This window comes from Rattus norvegicus, chromosome 16, assembly GCF_036323735.1.
Source record: "Rattus norvegicus strain BN/NHsdMcwi chromosome 16, GRCr8, whole genome shotgun sequence".
In the NCBI taxonomy this organism is placed as follows: Eukaryota; Metazoa; Chordata; class Mammalia; order Rodentia; family Muridae; genus Rattus; species Rattus norvegicus.
The window spans coordinates 3,930,910-3,940,700 of record NC_086034.1 but is presented as its reverse complement, the minus strand read 5'-3'; the positions used below and the strand labels follow the sequence as shown (position 1 = coordinate 3,940,700).

At 43.8% G+C, this 9,791-nt stretch overlaps 1 pseudogene; it reads right to left on the bottom strand.

Annotated features, from left to right (window-relative positions):
* Nucleotides 1–1,581: 1,581 nt before the first annotated feature.
* Rpl5-ps1 (ribosomal protein L5, pseudogene 1) lies at nucleotides 1,582–3,625 on the bottom strand (annotated as a pseudogene).
* Between the last annotated feature and the right edge of the window lie 6,166 nt (nucleotides 3,626–9,791).

Sequence of the window (9,791 nt, the reverse complement as noted above, 5' to 3'; positions counted from 1 at the left end):
TGCTTTACTATCTCACTCACCCACTCAACCACTCCCACCCTCCAAATAGTATTGCACAGGATGTAGAATTTACCATTCATTTTAAAAAGTATAGCATTTTAAATGATTCTTTAGTAAGTCTATCTACACTCCTTTACCATTCCAAAACTTCATGTCCTCCCTTTTTGTAATAATTCCTTGGGTACAATTTTACTTCTCATAACTCACAGGTGTGGAGCCACAAAATGGAGCATGGTCACACCTACCAGGATCCACATTCTTAAAGAAAAGAGAGGCTGTCCCTGCAGGGGCCTCAGCTGGAGGTAGGAGCTAGAAGGCCAAATGCTTTGACTTTGTGCAGGCAAACCCAGCTTCTGTGACTTCATGGGTGTAACAGTCATGTTGTATCCTGCACCCATTTTAAATGGGTTCTTTCACCTTCCTGTCTGGCTCTTAGCGTCTTTCTGCTCCGTCTTCCATGATGTTTCCGGGCCGTAGAGAGGTGATATAAATGTTCCACTGAGGCATATTCCCTGTGCTTTGACTAGTTGTGGGTTCCTGGGCTAACCACTATCTGCTGCACAAAGAAGCATTCATGGTTTTATAGGGCTTCTTTTCCACCAATGACTCTGAAGGAAAAAAAGCATGCATCTGGCCCAACACGTAAAAAAAATGATACATACATGAAGAATGAGAAGACAAAAAATAATAACAATAATAAACTCCAGAGCCTGCCCTGAGAATAATGTTCTACCAACGGGATGTGTCATAAATATTAGCTGGCCAAGAAAGATGTTCCCAGATTTGTCCTTTGTCGTTTGTTAGCCAGACAGATAATGAGCTCCCATAGGGGATTTTTCTTTCTCCTTCAAACACGAACTACATATAACTTCCATACTTCTGTGGAAAGGAAGCCCATAAATCACACATTATTATTTCCTAGAAACTGGAACTGTACAAGGGAGAGCCCAGCGAAATCTTTTGTTTCACAAGCTTGCAACTTTTTAATTAAATACCACTTTAAAGTCACACATACACAAGCCAAATGTTCTTGGCCCATTCAGCCTCAGAGCAGAGTGCAGGGCTTCCTTACCCTGGCTGCTGTGAAAGAGGCACAATTCTTGTTTTTGGTTGTTGTTGGTGGTGTTGTTGTTGTTGTTGATGATGATGATGATGATGATGATGATGATGATGATGTTGTTGTTGTTATTGTTTTCTGTTTTCTTGGTTTGTTTTTTTTGCTCTAAGATTCTTCCTCTGTCAATTTGGGAAGGATAAAAGCAGATCACAGGACAGAAGCTAGTTCTAAAGAGCTTTGAGTAGACATCATGTCCAAAGAGTCAACCACAAACAGATTCTAAGGGAAGTGAAGAAGTAGGGGGAGAAGAAATGAGGAAAGAGGAAGGTAGAAATCAAGGCAGGGAGAGAGAGAGCTGGGGGAGGACAGCCCTTTGGCAAGGAGGACAAACCTAAGGCATTTGATCTGATCACAGGTCTACACAAAGGAAGCTTTCTTTGTGCAATTCTACCTTTTTTTCCTGCTTGGTCAATATATTTATTCATGTATAGTCTTTATAAATCACACCTTCATAGAAAACAGCTTTAGATTTCTGCAGCCTGTTCCTGAACTCTGAACAAGCTTACCATCTTTTGAGCAACCCGGTCTGTTTTCTGGGCAAGAGACATTTTGGGATATTTCTACCTCTTCTACTTCACTTCTCTCTTGGGCTTCCTCTCATAGACTGGATTCTCTCAGAGAGCAGCATGAGCTTTCTTATACATGTCCTCCATCGTGTCTGGACTTACACTTCTCTTGAGTACTGAGAGAACTGTTTCTTATACGTATCTTCATCTTCCTCCATTAGGTAGCGCGTGTAGCTTCCCATGCACTTCTGCATTGAGCTCCTTGCTTTCAGAGTCATAACCAGGGAGTCATTTGGTACTAGGAGGAACAGACAAGTTTCTATCCACAGCCCCCTTCATGGCCCCAAAAACTTTATTGCCAGTTGTAGTTTGGGCAAGACCTGCATCCAAATAGGATGTTAAGGCACCAGGCTGACAGTCAATGCTTTCTACATTGTGTTCGTCTTCAGTCACCTCCACCTGGCCTTCATAGATCTTGTCCATGCCAAACCTATTCAGAAGCCTGTGGGCCAGCAGCAGGGTAGTACAATAGGCTGCAGCATACTTTGTCAAGCCAAATTTCACACCATAGTGTGGAAGTTCATGTGCATGTGCTGTGTAGATTACCAAATCCCCTTGTATACGGGCATGCACAATCCAGCCGGTGATATCTGTTAGTTACATGACTATCATCCTATATTTGGGTATGATGTACTTCTTTTTTGTCCTGGATTGCCAGTCATTTCCATGCATCATGGTTAGTTTTACCCTCTTGCCACCTTCTAAATCTCACTTAATGTCTTTAGAAGTAGGCCTTATTCTTTACAGCTCTCACAAACTCTATTCTGTGGAACAGAAACCTGGGACCTTGATTTCAAGCAGACTTGCAGGTCCAGCTGGGATTCCACGTTTGGTAAGGTTTTGCGTCACTGTGCAGGCTTCTTATATATAACTGAGATCATACAACTCCTTTGTCCCTCCAGAATGTGGGAAAAAGTGTTCTAGGGCTATACCTAAAACATATTGCTTTGCTACTCTTGTTTGCTTTCCCTTGACCAGTTGGCTAGTGGGAAAGGGTCCACAGATGATCCCTAAGACTGTTTGAAGACCATGCCATGTGGGGCAAGTGGAACCCTGTCACGGGACAAAAACTGGGGAAATTGAGTGTATTCAGAAACCCCAGAAATGCTCATATCTGTGAATGGTAAGTGGTTCATCTACTTCCAACCTGGCTTCTGTCCTGGAGCATGTGACCATGACATACCACATGAGGATGGTGACAACTAGTTATGTAATACAGAGCACAGAGTTCTCCATGCTAACGAGATATCTAGATGAGCTGGACCAGAGGGTTTAGCCAATAAGCTTCCCTTTCCAGACATCCCTTCCTGCAAAAAGTATTTAGTCTCTGGTCCTCCCTGAGTAAGTTGTATACATCAATTTTCCATTACCAATAAATAACTTAGACAACTAAGGCCTGTCTCTCTCATCAAGAACCACTGTGGGGGGACATCTTTGTCATACAGAGCACATAGTGTCTGCCATTAGGACACTCACCTCTGAATTAAGACAAATTACCCCATCCCCAGGTCCTGGGCTCATCACCAGCCCATGGTCCCCATTCCCAACTCTTTGAGGTCCCTGCTATGTGTGGATGCCCATGAGTTAGGGAACTCCAGATTCGGCCCCAGCCTGTGTCATTTCACACTCGGGGTGAGGCCCCCATCTTAGGCTGCACCCCAATGGAGGTGAGGGTGGAATGCAGCCTCGTGCCTCTGCGTTTCATCTGCCAGAGCAGCATTCACACACCCTAATGCCAAGATGGATCCTGAGTCCTGGATGGCTGCACAGAACATGGGATCACCACCCAAGACAGCCTGGGAGAGCAGAAAGAGGTAAAACAGCAGGAAATCAAGGTTACTTCTCCACAGCTAGCAGGCCTGAAATACACACTGACATTCCATACCTGCGGCATGAGCTCAGAATGGATGCCTCTTCTCTGGTATTCACTCATTTCTTTCATGTCTCCAAAATTACAGCTGCATGTTCAGAAAATGTCTCCAATTATTAACTTCTAATTTTAGTCCACTTTCAATTCGGCTTTATTGCAATCCCTGTTTTACATGTTTTTGTCTGTTCTGAAACAAGGGCACACTCTATGGCTCAGATGGGCTTTTAACTCTCCATCTTCCAGCTCAGCTTCTCAAGTCCCGGTCAGCAGGTATGTATCACTACACTTAGTTTGAGATTCCATTCTTAATGCCTTCAAGAATAAACCAATGGTTCAATTCAAGATGAGAAAACCAGGTCTAATCATGTGGATGAAGCATTCTAGGATCTGGATCTGGATCAAAGAGCCACTCTTTCATTGGAGCATAAGAGCAGCCAGAAATAAAATCTAAATGTGTGGGCATGGCCAGGTAAGCTACACTTGACAGAAGCAGAAAACAGGCATCAGGCTTGTGGCCTTGGGTGGCTGAGCCCAACTCTTAAGCCATCTCCCATTTTCACAAATTACGATGAAGGCCATGTGCAGATTCAAGTATCAATATCAATTGTCATCCCTGCAGGTGAGGCTTATATTCATTTATCTGTTTGTTTCAAGCCTCGAGCCTTCAAGTTATAACAGATGATGCTATCAACAGTAAGTAAATCTTCCTCTAATGCTTCCTTTGGATGGGGTGCTAGAAGTGAGGCCTGAATGCAAGTCCTATTCTTAGTGATTCTGGTCAGGTGACTTGTCTCTTGTCCCCAGGTCTGTAAATTGAGGGTCATGATGTATAACTCAAAGATTTTTGAAGGCAGAGAGCCACACTGAGTAATTTTGTGAAATGGAAGTCCCAGTACAGGGGTAAGAGACTATTATTATAAGCTACCTCTCCCTTCCTGGATTCAGAATTTACTTTCGTCCCATTGGAAATGTGATCTTGCTCTCTGACAAATCCCAAGGAGGTCCACTAAACTTCAGTTTATCCTAGGTCAAGAGACTACAGAGTTCCCCAATCGACCACCTCCACCTGTGTTATGACAGCTGGCCAGAGACCCAAACCTCCTTTACAACCACTAACTACTAGATGTAGGGAAGGCTGTGCTCTGACAAAGAATGTTGCTGTATCCAAGATAGGAAGCGCAAGAGAGATATGCTTCTAATGGCCATTCTTTGGGTGGCTTGACCAGCCAGTGACACAAGGCACTTGCCATCTAACACAATACTGTTCGTAAGCTCCACAACTGAGATCTGAATCACATCACAAAGTGCCTTTCACCCTCGGTAGCCCATCACAGAAGCCTTTAACATTCAAAACTAAAGCAGTAACATACTGGAGAAGTTTCTTATATAGAAAGCCTATCTTTTCTTTACAAACTGTGTAACAGTCCTATTTTATTGAAAACCCCACGCTCCAAAGCGAGCTTGGGCCTGCTCCTCTGGACAGTCATACTGACATCTACATTCATTTACTTATATCAAAGGATAGAAGCTGCTTTGGACTTCATTGATGACTTATTAAAAGGACAATGATATCCTTCTCCTTATCTTGGGGGGGCTGGGGGAAGCAATGCCTTTCATGGGACTTCTCCATATGCACCTCTTCTAGTCACCCAGTATGCAAGCCTGACAAGGTAAATTCTAGGCTTGCATTCTCAGTGAAAAAGAAGAAGGGCAATATCAACGCCAGCCAGGGTTCAGAGGGAAGAAAACTCTACTCAAGTTTGGTGGCTTGGCACTCCCATGCTATGGGGGGAGGAAGGGCTCTAAGTTGTCCATGAGAGAAGCCAATCATGTGAAGACAAAGACTAAGCTTTGGGATATAAATGCCTATCATGCAGGATATATCCTGCTTCCTGTGTGGCAGCTACCTTATCAACCTGGTGACCAAGTGCTTTCCCATGTCCTGAAGGAGCTGCTTTGGAACACACAAAGGATCAAAACCCAGCAGAACCACCTCCTCTAGAACATCCATCACGTCAGGACCATGCAGGGAACTGTGCGTAAGCAGTGCTGGACCACTAGGAAATGGAAATCAGGATGCAGAAGGATGTCTACTGTGAGCTAGGTATCAGTGTAGGGGGTAATGTGGAATCAAACCAGGGGCAGTGTTCGGAAAACTGCCTCTAGGTTCCCCAGAATGGCGAAATTAAAACAAATGACTACTCAAATACAGAGATAGTAAAAAAAGAAAAGATGGGAAGGAAAGGAGGACAATTAGCCAAGAAGCAGTAAGCTGGTGAGCACCTGCCCTGACTGCAACAGTGGTGAACTGCAGGGCCTGCCACAGAAGTAGAACAGCAGTATTCGAAGAAGTGTAGAAGGTAGTGATTGGTAACTGGTGAGAAAGCAAACCAGTAGACCCCGTGGCTGACGTGTAGCTTGTAGGTGGGTCTGGTGACAAAAAGCTGTGAGCATACCAGCTCAGATCCTTTAGGCTGTAGCACTTACATGAAGGTGCAAATGACCAGCCAGAGCCAGCCTTGTCCCATCTGTGGCTCAATGTATTGCTTCAAAAGACCCTACAGGGTGTGTGAAAAATCATTTGTGGGGTGGATGCATAGACACAGAGACATACATGCCCCCCATGCTCGTTCTCTCTCTCTCTCTCTCTCTCTCTCTCTCTCTCTCTCTCTCTCTCTCCAACCATCAGTCTAGAAAGACCAGTGCACTGCAGCAGACACAGGGGAGAGGTGATTAAGAAATGTTAGGAAACAATCTATACCGCTGCACCAGCCACCCATCCCACATGCCAGCTGAGAGCTGAGTGTGGCCCCAGTGGAAAAAGTCTCTATAGGGATAATCACTCTAAGGGATTTTGAGGGGAAACTCACTAGATAGGCTCCTTAGTTTCAATTCAGTGACAAATGTCCTTTGTGAGTGTGAGACCAAAGAATTGAGTATACAGAGGAGGCCAAGGGTCGACACGGGAAGAGACTGGAGGGATCCAGCCATGACTCTTTGGCAATCAAGAGGCAAGAGTGTTTACTTGGAGCCAGTAAAATGTGCATGGTAAAAATGACCCCAGCCATGGTGCAGGGAGGCAGGGCCTGGGGACACCTACAGGTCATGGGGACTGAAGACTGTGAAGAGGACTCTCTTCTGTTCCCAGTCTGATGAGGCTGCTGTTCTTGCTTCATCTTCAAACTAGTTTCTCTTGAGATGTTAATCTCTGAAGTGATCAACACACCTCCCCACTGGCTCCTTAAACTAAAAATCTAAACACAACCCTTGACTAATCCTCCAACCGTTCTGTTAACTTTAACACCCCAAATAAATCTTGAATTGCTTCCTGCAGCTCTACCACATGGCCTAGGTATCTTTGCTCCCTGATCTCACCAGTTTCCTATGTGCAGTTCTGCTTCCAGGCCTAACTTTTAAGCACTGTTTCCCAGACTGTTGCTGAGGGCTACTACTGAAGTAGATACTCTCCGTAGATCCATAAACTACATGATCCAGCGCCATTTATTTCCAAAACCATCCTGGCAACTCTTCTTTGCAAAGCTGCACCACCAAGCCCTTGCATTGACCTTCCTGCTGGTTTCAAAAGCATGCAACTCCTGGGCCAAATAAGGGTCTTCACTCTTTTTAAATTAATTTTCCATATGGTTCTTTCCTATGAACTCCTTGGATAAATTTAGATTTTTTTTCAAGTAACTAAGACACCACCACCTCAAAAAGAGCTCATTGCCCAACTTAGTCAATCATTTCTCTGTCATGGATAGAGCCTCGGGCTTCCTCAGGGCTTCCCATTGTGGAACCTTCAGTGTTCAGAAGAGGAATCAACCACACATCTATAGGCATTTTCCACGTCAGGAAATGTGATATTGAGCCTTTTGAATTTGGGAATATTATTGTATGCCTTTTATAGGTGATCTCTAATAGGGTCTATTTAACATGGAATTGTTACTCATCTCTCTACTGGGGATAGATGATGATGATGATGATGATGATGATGATGATGATGATGATAGATAGATAGATAGATAGATAGATAGATAGATAGATAGATAATAGATAGAAGATTGAGAGATAGATAGATGATAGATGATTGAGAGATAAATAGATAGACAGATGGTTGGTAGACAGATGATTGATAGAGAGACAGATAGATGGTAGATAGATAGATAGATAGATAGATAGATAGATAGATAGATAGACAGACAGACAGATAGATAATTCTGCATAGTGAAGAATTGCAAACTGTAGCAAAATCTCCTTCTATGGGAAGTTCACAAACATTCAGAATGAACACTCATTATGGGGTAGAATAGATGTCCATGTTTGAACCATGGGACACTGTCTGCCCTTATTCAACCTGTTTGCCATCAATTTTCTTATTTGGGACACTGCAAGGGCAAGAATCCATTGGGTTTATTCAGCAGCAGAAACTGACTGCTGTTCCATAACCACATTTTGAATTTGTGCAAAGACAGAGCCAGGAATCTGTCTTGTTTGTTGGGTGGCCTAGGTTCATTTAGGGTACAGTCATCTCATGAGAGGACACCCAGAAAGATGTAACCATATCCCTAAATTCTTATTTATTCCATGATCCCATAATTTCTAACAGAATCAGAAACAAAGGACAATTGTGAAAAATCTTTGTCTGCACCTCTCCTCAGAGGCTCAGGAGTAGTTCTCATGGCCTAAGATGAGGTTTGGCTGGTGTGAATCCCATTGTTTGCACTTCCACTGGGGGAGGCCATCTCCTTCCCTGGACCTCATGCACTCTTTGAAAATAACACTCACTAGGGGGTGTTTCTTATAGAAAACATTTTCTCTTAGGGAAAGTTCCAGATGCCAGATCATAAATTTAGAAAATCCTTGTCTCATAAGACATTTTGAGTAATTTTGGTAAAGTACAGAAGGGAAGTGTGCCTTTAAGACAACTATGGTGGGACCGTCAGAGGGAACGGACTGTGTGCATGAGAAAGGCTGGTTTACTTATTAAAACACCTATGTTCTCTGAACATCTGAGTCACAAAATCCTTTGCATCAATAAAGAACCTATGATCCACCAGCCTACTTGACCCATGGCGGGACTGACTCTGGGGCTCTCTGAGTACAAAGGCAGCCCACCACGTGCAGATAAGATAGATCAGGATGAATCTGTCCCAATATCTTTTCTTTTATTTTCTCTTCACGCTTATTCTAGAACCTGACATAGTTAGTGCCCAGGCTGACCCATGAAACACTCCTGTCTTGAATAAAGTCACTGAAAGCAAGAACAGGTTGTTAAGGCCATCAAAACAGGCTTTAAAAGAAGGAGGTCATATAGTTTGGGTAACCGGTAGGAATCTTGGTCCAGATGACATCCCTGACAATCAGCTCAATACTGATCTGTTATGGCTTCCTTTGAATGCTGGTGGGGAACATGGGAATGATCCACATTATCTTACTCGTTAACCTTTCTTTCTGTTTGTTATCAGGGACTCCCCTATCTACTCACATTCTGTGAGACATTCAGGACAGTTCTCAACTTAGAGTAAACTCAAAAATATTTGTGAAGCTGTTATCAATAGGTATATTCCATTCACCATTTCACCTGGATCTCAGACTCCTTTTTTAGGAATAAAATCATGTATTTTTAAAGGGCTTAATTACTTTCATAGACAATATGTAGGCCAATGTATCTCCCCTAGACAAATACATTCTGAGGCCACCCGTAGCCACAGCCTGAGGTGTTCCTTGGACTCTCGGAAGTGCATCCCATCAAGAAGGAGTATCATGAGTCTCCCCTAACAAGCTCTCAAAGATGCAGCTACACACAGCTGAGTATACAACCCCTGGACCGGAGCCCAGTGAAGTCACTACCTTGGGGGCCCAGGACTGTCATCACTGACCTCACAAGTCCATGCTTCTGGACTCTCACAGTAGACTCCATGCACCTGCAACATCTGCCTTGTGGCTGAGCACTTTGACTACAGCAGACCGGAACCACACTCAGCTTGCCGTGGGCAAGCGTGCTGAGTCTCTCTGGAGCTCGAGTCTTTTTAACTCTGAAATGGGAAAGACCACAACTTGCTCCCCAAGAGTCAGATCATAAACGTGATATCCACACAGTCTGCCTGGGATATGGTGACGATCCAGGTTCAGATATAGCAGGTCTTACGTGGTGCTGGGATCACATAGTTCTAACAAGCATCAGGTGATCTAAAGACCACATTAGGAGCAGCAAGGTCAAAGGGTCATAGGCTAATAA